Source organism: Coptis chinensis, chromosome 2 (genome assembly GCF_015680905.1).
Source record: "Coptis chinensis isolate HL-2020 chromosome 2, ASM1568090v1, whole genome shotgun sequence".
In the NCBI taxonomy this organism is placed as follows: domain Eukaryota; kingdom Viridiplantae; phylum Streptophyta; class Magnoliopsida; order Ranunculales; family Ranunculaceae; genus Coptis; species Coptis chinensis.
Window position 1 is genome coordinate 80,018,023 of NC_141457.1, and position 17,504 is coordinate 80,035,526.

General features: G+C 38.8%; 1 pseudogene; it reads right to left on the minus strand.

Annotated features, from left to right (window-relative positions):
• Positions 1-6,441: 6,441 nt before the first annotated feature.
• On the minus strand, positions 6,442-6,535 carry LOC147518137 (small nucleolar RNA R71; annotated as a pseudogene).
• Positions 6,536-17,504: the final 10,969 nt, after the last annotated feature.

Below are 17,504 nucleotides of genomic sequence, written 5' to 3' on the forward strand. Positions count from 1 at the left end.
CCTCATTTTGAAAACATTTACCTTAACAGAAAGATGGCCAAAAGACAAGGACATCGAACCATCGCGGCAGTTTATGAGCGCGTTGGCAATAGCCAAGAAGGGACGCCCTAAAATGATAGGTACAGAGTCGTTAGTGACTTCTGTGTCGAGGATAACGAAGTCGGCTGAGTAGTAAAAATTTTGGACTTTAACCAGCACGTTTTCAACCACACCCTTAGGATACTTAATAGACCGATCAGCTAATTGCAATGTCATTTTAGTAGGTTGCATCTCCTCTAGACCTATTTGTTTATACAAATAAAATGGGAGTAAGTTAACACTAGCCCCCAGGTCTAGTAGCGCGGTCGTCGTGTGAGAATCTCCTAAGGTGCATTGTAAAGTAGGACGACTAGGGTCCTTGTACTTAACAATTCCATTATTTTCGGATAAAGTTGGGAACTGTTCAGTTAGAAAGGCGTCTTTAGGTATGTTGGTCTTACGCCTAGTAGTGCACAACTCCTTAAGAAACTTAGTGTGGTTAGGTAGCTTTTTTATAGCTTCGAGAAAAGGAAGGTTTATCGTTAGATTTTTGAAAACGTTCCTAATCTCCTCAAAGTTAGTATCCCTGGTTAGCATGGCTAATTTCTGAGGGAACGGTGGTTTCGCTCTATATTTAGCGTATGGCTCGACTTGATGTGTAACCTTGGCTTTCTGTTTCTTAGGTTGTGGTTTAACTGGTACCTCTACAGTGGTAGGTTCTTCCAGTTTCTATTTCGCTATCTAGTTCAATATCCGTGTAGGGAGTACTGATGGGGTAACTATAGGCATAGTTACTTTGTTATCAACCACTCTTCCAGAACGAGAGAGTGGTGATGGCATTTAGCTCACCTACGGTTGTAGTTCCTATACTAGTATTACCGCTTACCTCAAAGGTCGTGTTCTTTTGTCGCTCTAGGTCAGTATCGCTTGGCCCGGAAATACGCCTTTTGGTTGGGCTTTCTCTTGGGCTAACTGTTGGTTTAAATTATTAACGGATTGTAGAATGTGTTGGTTAGATTGAGCCATGGTTTGGAAAAGTTGTTGGCTCACTTGTATGAAGGTGTCAAGACGATCCGGTTGTGTGGGTGTAGTAGTCACGGGTGGTGTGGGATCGAACTATCTCGTTGATGATTATTTATGGGCGACTGTGATAGTTATTATTTACCTAACGATACCTCTATTAGCATTATAATTATTATAACTACATTGACCTTGTGCTTGACTTTGTCGAGGTTGCGCTTGGTTGTTATAATTATTATAATTACCCTGATCCTGTCCTTGTTGTGGTGGAGCTTGGTTATAACTGTGCGCTGGCCTAACATATTAATTATTGTACCCTGTATAGGTGTGACTTGTTGGTTATTTCTCCAACCGAAGTTGGGATTTTGTCTCCAAGGGGCGTTAGGTTCACTATTAATGGAACAAGAATGTTCATAGGCTATAGGACAGTGGGAGTCAGGATGCTCAGGACTCCAACAGAAACTACTTGGATTTGAATTTACATTCATGACGGGGATAGGCTTTTGTTGTACAGAAATGGCCTCTACCTTTTTTGTGAGGGATTCAATTAGAGTTTTAAGCTCAGGATCTGATTTAACCTCAAACATACTGGTAGCCTTAACTGTTGAAGAAGAACTAGCAGAGCGGGAGTAATCGTCACTACCCCCCATTATTACGCTTAGTCTGATCTTCCAAAAATTTATATGCCTCTGAGGCTCCTTTACTTAGGAAACTACCCCCATTCATTATGTCTAGGACTTCTTTATGGTGGTGTAGAAGTCCTTTGAAAAAGGCACGAACTAACATGTCTTTTGCTAGGTGATGGTGTGGACACTCTATAAAGAGATCGGTGAAACGATTCCAAGCCTCTGAAAATGATTCATGAGGATTCTGTCGAAAGAAGTGAATCTTGGAAAGCATTTCATCCGTCTTTAGGGGTTGGTAAAAATGTTCCATAAACAAATTTGAACAAGTTTGGCCCACGAGTCCATTGCATTAGGCGCTTTGGGCGTTAACCAAGACGCCCTTATCGCCTAAGGTGAAAGGGAATACCCTCAATTTAATTTGTTCCGCACCAACCGTAGGATGGTGGAATGTTATAAGGACTTGTTCAATCCTACGCGTAATGCCGATAAGGTTTTTCATGGTCTAAACCATGAAAAATGGGTAACAAATTAAATATATTTGGGGGATGCGGAAATCCCCCAATTACTGCTAGAACGATGCAAGATATAGGGCTATCGCCAAGGCTTTGTAAAAGTCGAGAGAGAGAGTCTCTCTTTCTTCACCATTGTGTCGGTGTGGTTGGTGGGATAGTAGTTAGAGGTGTAGTGATTGGTATACTTTCGATAGATTTGTTTGTTGACGTTGACGATTAATTACGCTCGGTGTTTTTGTCCCACCGGACCTTTAATCTCATGCAAGTCTAAGTCTAAACACGACAACAATCCAAACAATCTTGATATATTAGTATGAACCTCTAACCGAGATCACGAGGTATGGAAGAAAGGAATACCTGATAGCGTCCTTGCTTCGCTTATGAATAGCGTCTAGTTTACGATGTTCAGTGTAAATAACAAGTTAGAACACTGAAAAACTTAAAAATTGAAGTTCGAAACAAACCTGTAGAAATCCGGAAAATTTTGCTTAGAGCAATTAAGCCGCGCATAGAAGCGCCGTCGCGCTCCGTGTTCCAATGACTTAAGCGTGGAGTGCGCTCGGTATGGTCGGTCGCCGTGGTCCAAGAACTTAGGGCTGGTCGCTTCGGTCTGAGGGTGGGTCGCTCTCGTGTTCCAGACTATAGAGGCTTGTCGCTACTTATAAGCGCGGTCGCTGTTCAAAGGTAATTTTGTGTCGAATTTTTCGGACGACAAAACAGATAACCACCGTATGAATCAAACAAGGGTGAGTGGGTTTAATGGGACTTAAAAATGACTAATTCTACTATGAAAACAATGCTAAAGTGAACTAAGATGGCAGCGGCGCCATTTGATAAAGATAAAATTGAATAGCTTACCTACGAAATGAACGATGAAACTCAAAACGTAAGTAAACTAAAACTAGATTATGTGTCTATATTTATCAAAGTTTCTACTCTCAAATCTATCGAAATAGAGTGGAGTAACAAGTTTGCTCCACTCCTAGTTCTCTAGCATGTGATGTTTTCTAGTCTAATTAGTCGGTATTAAGTCTAATGAGAGTTTTACGAGGGGGAATTATACTACGATGCAATATGAAATTGATTATTTGAATTTAAACTACGAATGCTATGGAAATATGATTGTTTTTGAATCTAGATAAAGGATTAGAGGGGAATTGAATCCACCTCGAATCCAACTTGATAACCTAGCATAGGTTCTTGTATCTCGATTCTTACGTTCTTACGGCAAGAATTTTGAGTTCTAATCCCTAGTGTTCATGGCATTTCTACCAAATACTAACTAGCATGTGAGGTCGTCCACCCATTCTCATGGCGAATCACGACCTTCTAGAGTGGAATAGATTCTACAATGCTTCTACACTATACCACTAAGTTTTCATCAAAGTTTCATCAACCCCTCTAATGGAGGTTTTAGCCTCGAATCATCAACCCATCATTTCCCATTGAATTATAACTACACTTCATATCAAAATTCTAACTTTACTAATCGAAATTAAACAATAATTGAAATCTAATTAATTAACTAAGAATGAAATAAGAACAAGAATTTAAACTAGATCTATAAATGCAAATGACAAAAATCGAAATTGAATAATAATAACTATTTTATTTATCTAATTAAATGACGAACAATCATTCAAGGAATTAAATAAAAACAAGATATGAAACTAATTGAATTAAACTAATTAAATCTAAGGAAAACTAGATCTAGAATTAATTAATGGAGGCTACTAATCTAATCTTTAATCTAGGTCTAACTATCTACCATTAACAAAGAGTGAAGCTTTGGTTTTTATACATTCAGATCCAAAAATCGTGAATGGGCTTGGAGCCATGTTTAGGGCCAGAGAATCAGGCCCAAAACCCAATTCTTTCAGTCCAAAAAGGCCTCTCCAGCTGTAGTTGGCTTCAACAGACTTTTCGTCCACTTCTGCTCCTTTGATTGGGTCAAGACTTGGACCATTGGAAAGCTCTTTCCGAGTCGGTCGTTTTGACATAAGGTAGGCCCCATTCCGAGGTTTGAGTCCAAAGATACGGCCTTCGGAAGTTCTCACTTGTGTATCTTGTTTTACGCCCGCGTCGACTTTTCAGCTTTTGACCGGGCTTTTGAAAGGTTTTATCTTCTTGAATCTTGGCCTTTAATCACGGAACTCCTTAGTAACCGACCTTTGCTCCTTTATCTCGCTAAAGTGGCACATTTCTGCACATAATGGACTTTGAAGCCTGAAATGCATAAAAACACGTAATCAGTGTTAACTCTTAATTATTACTCACATAATTGGTCTAAAAGTATGATTATTAAGGGGTTAAAACTACAGTTTTGGGCTCTTATCAGCTAGTTAGACCTAAAACAATATAGATAATTCTAGATCTAGTTTTCTGTAGATTAATTAAGTTTTAGTTCCATTTTCAATTCTTGTTTTAGATTAAGTCTTTGAATCATTGTTCTGGATTGATTAGATAAATAAAATAGTTATTTTGTCAATTTCTATTCTTGTCATTTACATTGTGTTAGATTTGATTTCATTTATTAATTGGTATTCAATTCTTAGTTATTAATTCGATTTTAATTATTGTTTAATTTAGATTAGTAAATATCATGTTTAGTTTTAATTTAATCGAAAATGATTGCGTAATGATTCTCGGCTAACCCTCCATTAGAGGGGGTTGAGAAGCCTTGATGAAAGCTTGATTCCGATTATCGTAGAGTCGTCGTAATTTCCCTTCCACTCTAGAAACGATTAGTTCACCATGAGAATGGGTTTGATCGTTCACATGCTAGTTATGAATTGGTAGGAATGCCATGTGTAATTAGGGATTAGGAAGAACCAAATTGTTCTCATGGGCGATTCAATTCGGATTACGATTAAATTCGTTAATAGGATTAAGTCGAGTTACGGTGGAATCAATCCCCTTCTAACTCCTTATCATCGAATCAACGTAGCATTCCCATAGTTGTTATGATAATCGACTAGTTGCATCTTGTGGGTAGTTGCATCGTAGTCTAGTTGCCCTTTTCGTAAATCTCTCATTAGACTTAGAGTAAAGTAATTAGACTTGAAAACACAACATGCGGAAGGACTAGGAGTGGAACGGATCACTCTACTCCACTATATCTCATTGGATTGAGAGTAGAATCTTTGATAAAAAATAGACTCATAAATAAGTTTTAGTTTACTTACGTTTTGAGTTCATCGTTCATTTCGTAGGTAGACTATTCAATTTTATCTTTTATCAAATGGCACCGCTGCCATCTTAGTTTCACTTTTGCATTGTTTTCATAGTGTATGTACTTTTCTTTAAGTCCCATTTCACCCACCCACCCTTGTTTGATTCCTACTGTGGTTTTCCGATTCAGCGTTGAAAAGTTCCGGACAAAAATACACCGAAGGCGATCACGCTTATAAGGAGCACTCTGCTACTATAGCTGGGAACACGAGCGACCGCCTAAAAAACACTGTAATTTGAAAATTACACCGGAGCCATGACGCCTCTATGATAGCGCACCCGTGCCCTTTGCTAATTTTTCCGAAATTCAACAGTTTTGACTCGAACTTTGATTTTTCAAGTTTTTCAGTGTTCTAACTTGTTATATACACTAAACACGCGTAAACAAGATGCTATTCATAAGCGAAGCAAGGACGCAATCAGGTATTCCTTTCTTCCACACCTCGCATCTCCTGTTAGAGGTTTATACTAGTATATCAGAATTGTTTGGAGTGTTGATGTGTTTAGCTAAGTTTGGTTTTAGCCTTGTATGAGATTAAGGTCTGGCCGAACAAAAACACCGAACGTAATTACCTAACAATGTCAACAAACAAGTCTATCTAGTATACCACCCACTACACCTCTAGCTACTAATTCACACACATCACCTGACACAATGCCCAACGAAGAAGAGACTCCTCTCTCTGACTTCTACAAAGCCTTTAGCGATAGCCCCAAATCTTGCATCGTTCTAGCGGACCGATTGGGGATTTCCGAATCCCCCCAAATATTTTAATTTGTTACCCGCTTTTCATGGATTAGACCATGAAAAACCTTATCGGCTACATCGTAGGATTGAACAAGTCCTAACAACATTCCACCATCCTACGGTAGGTGCGAACAAATTAAACTCGGGTATTCCCTTTCACCTTAGCCGATAAAGGCGTCTCGGTTAACTGCCCAAACGCCTAATTCTGTGGACTCGTGGGCCAAACTTGTTCAGCTGTTTATGGAACATTTTTACCCACCCCTAAAGACGGATGAGATGCTTTCCAAGATTCATTTCTTTTGACAAAATCCTCATGAAATATTTTCAGAGGCTTGGAATAGTTTCACCGATGTCCTTATAGAGTGTCCACATCATAACTTAGCGAAAGACACGTTAGTTCGTGCCTTTTTCAAAGGACTTCTACAGCACCATAAAGAAGTCCTAGACATAATGAATGGGGGTAGTTTCTTAAGCAAAGGAGCCTCGGAGGCTTATAAATTTTTAGAGGATCAAACTAAGCGAAATAACAACTGGGGGGGTAGTGATGATATCCACTGCTCCGCTAGTTCTTCTAATACAGTTAAGGCCGCCGGTATGTTTGAAATTAAACACGACCCCGAACTTAAAACTCTAATCGAATCACTCACTAAAAAGGTAGAGGCCATTTCTATTCAACAAAAGCCTATCCCCGTCATGAACGTAAATTCAAATCCACGTAGTTTCTGTTGGAGCCCTGAGCATCCCGACTCCCACTGTCCTATTACCTATGAACAGGCTTGTTCCATTAATAGTGAACCTAACGCCCCTTGGAGACAAAATCCCAACTTCGGTTGGAGAAATAACCAACACGTCACACCTCCAGGGTACAATAATCAATATGTTAGGCCAACACAAAGTTTTAACCAAGCTCCACCACGACAAGGACAGGGTCAGGGTAATTTTAATAATTATAACAACCAAATGCAACCTCGACAAGGTCAAGCACAAAGTCAAGGTATTTATAATAATTATAATGCTAATAGAGGTATCGTTCCGATAAATAATAACTATCAAAATCCACCCATAAATAATTCACGCGAAATAGTTTCAGTTGCACAACCCGTGACTATTACACCCACACAACCGGATCGTCTTGACACCTTCATACAAGTGAGCCAAAAACTTTTCCAAACCATGGCTCAATCTAACCAACAGCTTCTACAATCCGTTAATAATTTAACCCAACTGTTGGCTCAAGATAAAGCCCAACCCAAAGGTGTGTTTCCAAGTCACGAAATACCTAATCCTAAAACAACAAATACCGCCTTTGAGATAACCGATAATACTAGTAATGAATATGAAAATGTAGGTGAGCTAAAGGCCATCACCGATCTCGCTAAAGCATAGTGGTTGATAACAAAGTAACTATGCCTATAGTTACCCCCACCAAGAGCCCTACACCTTATTTTTTACTAGATAATGAAATAGAAACTTAAGAGCCTACCACTATAGAGGTACCAGTTACAACACAACCTAAGAAACAGAAAGCCACGGTTAAACATCCAGGTGATACCATTGCTAAATATAGACAAAAACCACCGTTTCCACAAAATTAGCCATGTTAACTAGGGATACAAATTATGAGGAGATTAGGGATGTTTTCAAGAATCTAACTATAAACCTTCCCTTCCTCGAAGCTATTAAAAAGCTACCACACCATGCCAAGTTTCTTAAGGAATTGTGTACTACTAGGCGTAAGACCAATATACCAAAAGACGCTTTTTATGCGAACAATTCCCAACTCTATCCGAACATAATGGAATTGTTAAGTACAAGGACCCCCGGTCGCCCCCTCTCAGATAATGCACCTTAGGAGATTCTTATACGACGACCGCGTTATTAGACTTGGGGGCTAGTGTTAACTTACTCCCATTTTATTTGTATAGACAAATAGGTCTAGACGAGATGCAACCCACTAAAATGACGTTGCAATTAGCTGATCGGTCTATTAAGTATCCTAAGAGTGTGGTCGAAAATGTTCTGGTAAAAGTTCAGGATTTTTACTATCCGGCTGATTTTGTCATCCTCGATACAGAAGTCGTTAACGACTCTGCCCGAATCATCTTAGGGCATCCTTTCCTGGCAACTGCCAATGCGCTCATTAATTGCCGCGATGGTTCAATGTCCATGTCTTTTGGCCATCTTGCTGTTGAAGTCAATGTTTTTAAAACAAAGACACAGTTACCCAATTGCCTATGGATGGAGAGGTTAGCATGATCGAAAAGCTTGCTCGAGATTATTTCAACAACACGTTCCCTGATAATCATATGCCCAAATTTCTTTTCTTTGGAAGTTCAGACTCCAACATTTCCATCCCTACTCTAGTCGATACACATATTACGGATGAGGATGAGATAGATGACTTTCTCAAAGATGTAGAGGACTATCATAGTAACGAGGATATGACCAATCTAGATGAGCAATTCGATGAGTTTCTTAGAGCAGGTGATGATTCACCCTATCAAGAACTACTTTGCACAACATCCACCTCGACTTCCCTCCTTCCACCCTTTCAAAGGAATCTCGAGTTTGCACTCGATCCTTTTGTTTCTTCTGTGCTTCATAAGTTTTTAAATCCACCTAGTAAACAAATACTTCAGAAGACAAAAGCGTTTGACACCTTGATTTTCAGACTTGAGACAGTCCCTACACACACCATGAATGAGTTTTGTGCTAAACCCACATCCTCATTTTTTACATGCTATCCTTCTACAACTTATCCATATCCACCATATTCTCCACAACCATTCACTTTTCCACACTTATTTACTAGAACACCCACTCGTTCAAAAATGAAAAAGAATGTGCATGCTAGGTTACGTAATAGGGTGATCCGACTTCGCTTTCATTTCACTAGGTTGCGTCATAGGAAATCTTGGTGCTTGATTGTGTTTGGATATGTTTTCTGTGATATTTATTTATAGAATGATCCACAACTATTTCGGTTGTTGATATATGATAAACTGCATGTTCATACATATGTTTAGATAAAGTCTCGAATATCTGACTATAAACGACTCAACTTTTGTGTTTGGTGCATTTTATTTCATTTCCATATATTGGTGAGTGCACCATTAAGGTAACCGGGCCCTCTCTATAGAGTGTGTGGCTGTAAGTACCAGATCCTAAGTCCACGTTTAACATAATTCACGTTTTCCACTCTTGCATGTTTTTCTCGGATTTTTGAGTCATGTTTCTCTATGGGGTGAATTATGTCTTTCTTGTTTATTGTTTTTCTTTTTTAAAAGTATATATATATATATATATATATATATATATTAAAGAATAAACATAGTAATCTAGGAAGTCTTGGGAATCTGACTTTAAAAGACCCACTGTTAAAAAACAAATTTTCGAAACTTTGTTGTAAAAAATTTGTTTGGGGATGGGGTGTTCGTGTTTCCGTCCTAAAATGTTTTATGTCCCATTAGAATTGCTTAGGCCGTTTAATTGTAGTCCGATTCGGGTTGACATAATCTATGAATTTAGAGTTCAGTCGTTCGCATAACGTACATCATGCACGCACTTCGAGGCATTTTCCACTATCTTATATGTCATCCATGGTCGGAATAGAGTGTTTTATGGATCATTGGATTGGAAATTCTCTCCTGATCATTTCCATATCTCATTCGCAAAAATTGGACCGGTAACGAAGCGGCAATTTTGATTTGAAGTTTCGCGAAAAAAACGAAAAATTCACAAATTTCGATTTGGGCTTGGGCCCAACCCACCCCATCGGCACAAGCACCACCGCCTTACCTTCACCATCAGTTCATCATCTTTTTTTTTACAAACCGCCATTAACAAAGCTTCAAACAAAACCTAAAAAAAAAAATAAATAAAAAAAAACCTAATTAACCCACGCAATCAAGACCCAACCCAAATCGACTCCAACCGCAGACCGCCCCCACAACCTCCACCAATTTACATCAACAAAACCACCGGAAATCAAAATAAAATAAAAATTTTGGTGCTGCCGCCACCACCACACCACCACCACCACCATCGTTCCTTTTAGTGAGGTGTCCCTCATTGCCTCCCCTTACCTTCTACAAACCTCAAACCGTATTCAAACTTCCAATGGCTCAACAACGCCGAATTTTACTAGAGCAAGATTTTACTGGCGACCACTTCGCGCTGTTTTACGGTGACAAAATGATCAGTAGAGACTGGAATAGCTTGTGGTACTTGACTGAAGCATATTACCACGAAGACTTAGTCAGACGGTTCTACAATACGAGGGAGTTGAAAGGGACTAGGATTTTTGTTGTGGTGGCAAAGAGGAGGAAGGAAGTGACTACTGGGTTGTTGGCTGAGATTCTAGGCATTCCGCCTAGAATCCATCTGGATGTCACATTGCAGGAGTCCAAATATAATGGGGTAGAGCCATTGATGAACGTGACAGTTACAGAAAGGAACTACAATGCGAGAGCGCATTGTGTTCGCCAGGTTTCCCTAAGGACCAACCAGGTGGCTGCAGCTTCGATGGATTGGTCGGAACGCCCCGGGAAGGAGAAGGTCACGACATCGGCCTGAATCAGCCTCCACATCTTATGGATACTCTAGGAGCGTAAGTACCGGTTAGTATCTTGGAGTTTTTACTTAGCATGATTAGGGGGGAGTAGGGAAGTCCCGTTGCACCTCTCCCGTGTTAATAACTAAGATCATCTTTGAAGTTGAGAGCAGCTTCGGCGCCGATAGGTCTTACATCACCCTACACGAAACCCTCGCATCTATAAGGAGTGTGTCCAACGGGTTTAGAGGCTGCCCGGGATAGAGAAGAAGATGAGGAGGATGGTGGAGATGAGAATGCCGAGGAGGATGGGGAAACGAGAATGCCTCGGAGGATGAGGAGGATTTGACTTGTTTTGATCGCGGATGCCTTGGAGAGGTGTTGGTCGACGCGCTTGAAACGCATGGCTGTGATTCATCGTGGCATGTGTTAAGCTCAACACTATCTGCGAAGACCTCCGGACTCGACAGGCAATTATCCATCATAACCTCGAGATCCGTACCCAGAGAGAGGATGAGAGGTGGGAACAGATGAGGGCCGAGCTAGAAGCTCAGCGCCAGTTCCGAACCGACATGCTTGCACGATTCCCACCTCACGGGGATTCTCCTTTTGAGGACACACCATTGAGGCTCGAGCGTCGTCGCCGAAGGACGGATGGTGCTGGCCCATCGGGAGCTCAGGAGCCATCTCCGGACCGTGTGCCCTCCGCTACCAGTACAAGAGTGGTTAGGGATAGTATCGTTTGATGTTCTATTTTTATTTGTAGTTTCATTATTGTCATTTATTTTCATGTAAGTTTTATTTCCGTAATTTGAATTTTGTAGTGAAATGTACTTTAGAATGAAAATTTTAATATAATGTGGTTATTTTCATTATGCGTGGTTGTTTAATATTGATCCCACCTTCCCAAATTGTTTGGGGGTGGTTTTATCTATTCCAGCATTATTTTTATATGACCCTCGTCTTAGAATTTATTGCGGAGTCAAGGTGAAAATATGGCTGTTTAGGCATATCTATGAATAAGTATCATGGTAGGATGAAATATCGATTAAATAGGTAGATTCTATCATAAATTCAACCTAAAAGATACTAGGTTTGTTTTAGAATCAAGAAAATGAGTTGTTTCCGTTTTCGGGTTTGGAAATTTTGGTATTTCCGGAAACTTCCGTAAAAACCTTTTGGCAACTTCCCGATCCGTTTTAGCAACTTAAAACCTATATAAACTTTATACATTCTACACTCACAACTCACAATACACCTAACCTCCATCACTCATCGTTCACTCCCACGAATCCCACGTTTCCTCTCATTTTCTGAGTTTCAGCAACTCCGAGCGCACTCGCGCTCTGCAATTTTTTTCAGCTTTTTTGTCAGAGCGCACTCGCGCCCAAGGTGAGTGCGACCCGCACTCAAACCCTGGATTTCCAATTCTGCAGAGCGCACTCGCGCCCTGACTTCCGTGGACCTGAAAAATTCTAGTTTTCTGCGGGTAGTTTCCGGATCATTAGCACCTATTCCAGGCGTAATTTTGAGATGACATCTCCAACATTGATACCGAACAGTCTTTCGAAGATTTGTTCCAAAGCACTACTTATGGTGCTTGGTTTTGTGTTTATCACATACGTTGGTTGGGAGCCGCTTATGGTAAGACTGATGCACTTTATTCTCCAACACTAGCATCTTATTTTTACGATAACTGCATTTTCTTTGAAAGACCCGGATGGAGAACAAGTGTTCTACATCAACATTGATAATGAACCAATGGAAATTACCAGGTTCTTGCTAGCATTTATTCTTGGACTTGCTATGCCCGCTGAAATACAAGACCCATGGTGTTATTGGGTAGATAATATGTATGTCTACACTTATGAGTTTTTGCATGAGTCGTATGGGGCGGGCATTTTCCGTATCGAGGACCAAGGGGACTATAACGTCGCTTTTGGTAGCCTATCCATGAACATAGGAACTGTTATGTTTTGGATCATGCTAAACATTTTAGGGGAATGGCGTTTTTCTTCTGTGAATGATGCCACTTGCAGCGTTTTCCTTGCTTTAGCCACGGGACGTATGTGTCATGACCTTCCCCGAACCTTGATGTCTAGTTTAGCTCGATCCCATAGCATGAGGCATAAGTTCCTTCTTATGCCTGTTCTTGTTTCCCATATTATGCTATGTTTCTTTCCTATTTTTTGTACACGTTTCACGGATTGGATTACGGTCAACACTGTACGACCCACCAATAGTATTATTCGATCCTTCCGTGCAATGACTTGGCAAGGGTGGAGGATACAACCTCATCAGGTTGCACCCTACACCTCGTCAGACCAAGTGGCTCTTAATAGGTTAGCAATAATAGATGATAAATGGTGGGAAGCCTGGAAAATTATCATGGCATGGCAGGACGCAAAGGAACCTCACTTCTTTTTGGAAGAAGAGGATGAGGAAGATGATGAGTAATGCGGGAGATAAGGTAAGTTTTCATTCTAATTAGTGTCTGCTTATGTCCCAAGCAATTTCATTCTTGTTAACCCCATAATGGGTAGAACTTCATTATAGAGTTAAGCGTCAATTTTATTTCCTATATTAGTACGTTCTAACTTTGTTTAGCAGATGTTCCTGAATTTCACACATTTCAATGGTATTTTTCCTACCCTTTTTATTTACAATACTTTGAGAACAAAGCATGCTTCTTGTTTGGGGGGGGGGGGCATAGAAACACGTGTAATTAAGGCATCTGTTAGGATATAGATATGTATAATATGCATTTGTTTTCTAGTTAAAATTTCAAAAAATTCAAAAATATAAATAAATAAGTTATGCTATACACTTAGGAATAGTGGTATTGTTTTCTTTCTATATGCTCTTAACAATCTAGAAGTCTCACATAGATTTTGCATTAGAATAATTTTTAGAAACTTAGGTTAATATATAGGTAATAATCTTTGCATCTATCTATAAATATATTACATGAGTATCGATGATTGTTAGCAGTAAGTTTCTGAAATCTAGGCTAGAGTACTTATTCTACAAATCCTGTGAGAATATAGCCTAAAGCCTTATATGAGTGAAACATTTGAGAAATGACACAAGGGAGAAGTAAATCCGGATAGAGAAATCACACGTCCACTTGCTTGATCACTATGCCATATCCTAAGCGAGAATTTAGGCCCTCTTTGGATCGATATAGCCAGAAATTCAAACCTATGAATTATTTTCCGCTAGTCGCCCCTCTGAGCCTTTCTTTAGCCTTTCATAACCCACAATTCCTTTACCCTGTTACAAAAACAAAACAAAATAAAAAATTCAACTTACCCAATCTAGAATAAGTCTGAGAATAGAATGAGTGAAGAAAGAAGAAGAGAAAAACCTGTGTAAACAAAAGTTAGTTAATTGCTTCAGAAAATAAAGAAAAGAAGTTTCCATCCAAAGAAAAGAAAAATAAAAATAGAAATAAAATAGAAACTCCAAAAAAATAGAATAAAAGGAGTCAAAAGCCAAAGAAAAGAAAAAGAAAATATGGCTAAGGATGGGAACAAACTATAAAAGCAAAAGAAAATAACAAGGTTTTCTCTAAGTTACATAATATGAAAACTCTATTATCTCATACTTGTCCTTTTTGAATATCCATTTCTTTCCTTCTTAAACCATCTCCTAATCCCCGCAACACCTAATAAAGACCTCTAGCTCAATTAGGAATAGGTTAGTGTGATAGTAAGTGGCAGATGTGTTTGATCGACTTCAGCTTCCTTGTCGTCATTGAGATTGTAAGGTAAAGTGTGCCCACTGCACACTGGAGTAGCGGAACTTGAGTGGAAAAATCAGAGTGTTGTATCTTGACTATTATTGTGATAACCTACTTAAGGACGCTATTCCGAGTTTTCAAAACGAACCTGCTAGGCATTTCATAGTATTACTCATTGTATATATGTTTATTGTAGATGATTGATTATTATGCATATATTAGCTTAGGTTTCGACTTGATTACTCTATATGCATTGCTAGTGAGAGGAATAGTTAATTTAGAGCATGAATAAGGAAACAATAGTTTTATTTCTTAGTCGTTGTAGTATAGATGAAGTTTGTGAGTACCTTCACTGGAAAACTCTCACGAGGCTATAACTCGTCCACTAGGGAATTCCTAGTGGTTTAAGGCCTTGTTGCATATGGTCAATGCAATCGCACTCAGCGAAACGAGAGTAGATAAAACTCCATTTTTGGTCACTTATTCTAATTTCTCATCTTTGCTTGAGGACAAGAAAAATGCTGTTTGGGGGTGGTTTGATAAGAGCCCAAAACTGTAGTTTTAACCCTGTAACAGTCATACTTTTAGACCAATTATGTGAGTAATAATTAAGAGTTAACACTGATTACGTGTTTTTATGCATTTCAGGTTTCAAAGTCCATTATGTGCAGAAATGTGCCACTTTAGCGAGATAAAGGAGCAAAGGTCGGTTACTAAGTAGTTCCATGATTAAAGGCCAAGATTTAAGAAGACAAAGCCTTCCTAAAGCCCGGTTAAAAGCTGAAAAGTCGACACGGGCAGAAACATCACACAAGTCAGCAAAACTTCCGAAGGCCGTATCTTTGGACTCAGACCTCGGAATGGGGCCTACCTTATGTCAAAACGACCGGCTCGGAAAGAGCTTTCCAATGGTCCAAGCCTTGACCCAATCAGAGGAGCAGAAGAGGACGAAAAGTCTATTGAAGCCAACTGCAATTGAAGAGACCTTTTTGGACTGAAATAATTGGGTTTTGGGCCTGATTCTCTGGCCCAAAACATGGCTCCAAGCCCATGCACGATTTTTGGATCTGAAAGTATAAAAACCAAAGCTTAGCTCTTTGTTAATGGTAGCTAGTTAGACCTAAAACAATATAGATAATTCTAGATATAGTTTTCAATAGATTAATTAAGTTTTAGTTCCATTTTCAATTCTTGTTTTAGATTAAGTCTTTGAATCATTGTTCTTGATTGATTAGATAAATAAAATTAGTTATTTTGTCAATTTCAATTCTTGTCATTTACATTGTGTTAGATTTGATTTCATTTATTACTTGGTATTCAATTCTTAGTTATTAATTCGATTTTAATTATTGTTTAATTTAGATTAGTAAATTTCAATTCTTTATATCATGTTTAGTTTTAATTTAATCGAAAATGATTGCGTAATGATTCTCGGCTAACCCTCCATTAGAGGGGGTTGAGAAGCCTTGATGAAAGCTTGATTCCGATTATCGTAGAGCCGTCGTAATTTCCCTTCCACTCTAGAAACGATTAGTTCACCATGAGAATGGGTTTGATCGTTCACATGCTAGTTATGAATTGGTAGGAATGCCATGTATAATTAGGGATTAGGAAGAACCAATTGTTCTACGAACCAGTTCAATTCGGATTACGACGATTCGAACGATTCGTCGTTAATAGGATTAAGTCGAGTTGCGGTGGAATCAATCCCCTTCTAATTTCTTATCATTGAATCAACGTAGCATTCCCATAGTTGTTCTGATAATCGACTAGTTGCATCTTGTGGGTAGTTGCATCGTAGTCTAGTTGCCCTTTTCGTAAATCTCTCATTAGACTTAGAGTAGAGTAATTAGACTTGAAAACACAACATGCGGAAGGACTAGGAGTGGAACGAATCACTCTACTCTACTATATCTCATAGGATTGAGAGTAGAATCTTTGATAAAAAATAGACTCGTAAATAAGTTTTAGTTTACTTACGTTTTGAGTTCATCGTTCATTTCGTAGGTAGACTATTCAATTTTATCTTTTATCACTGACCGTGCATGATTATGATTAACCTTTACCTGTATCTCTCTCTATTTAGTTTACGTAGAAGTCAATCGTTGTAATTTTACGTTACTTGCATTCCAAATTTTAATTGACTTAACCTTGAAAAATAATCTAAAATCCTACTCATTAAAAGCTGTAAATCCAGTTGTGAACCTTGCCTAGTCCTAAGGTATGGATGATCTCTTACTCGAGCTATGCTACCAACCCACGTGAGTAAGGTAACTTGACTAATCAGATGTTTACGGATTTTGGACTTTGGACTCAAAAGAACAAAACCCTAAAGGTCTGATTATCAACTCTCATCCCGCTAAGCCACATCATAGAAAGTTTTGGTGCTTGATTCTGTTTGGGGGTGCATTTCGTGTTAATTATTTATCGAAAGACCCACAACTGTTTATATTGTTGATATATAGTAAACTGCATGTTAATATATGTTTTAGATAAAGACTCGAGTATCTGACTATAAAAGACTCATTGTACTCCTTGGTGTACTCCATTCCAATCTTATTTTATGGGAGTGCACCATTTAGGTGACCAAACCCTCCTTTTGGAGTGAGTGGTTGTTAGTGCGAATCCTTAGTCCACATTTCATGAGACTCACGCATTCATCTCTTGCACTTTTTCTCTTTGTTTGAGTAATGTTTCTCTATGGAGTGAGTTCCATTTTTATTTCTTTCTTGTAATTTTGTTTTTCAAAAATAAAACCTATAAAAAAAATAAAAAATAAAACATAAATCTATATTATTAAGTCTAGGGAATCTGACTTTAAAAGACCCAAGTTTTTATGAAATACCACCTTAATGGAGTATAGGCCAAACAAAAATTTTCAAACTTAAAAAAAGTTTTCAAATTTTGTTTGGGGGTTGCGCACTTTGGTCTTTCATTTCAAAACTTTTTGCCACCCTTTGCTTGTCATGTTTACTCCTATAGAGTCTAGGTTAGTTAGTTACGTAATTTAATTGTGCTATTGAATTATTTCATGAACCCCCTTCTCCCAAATTGT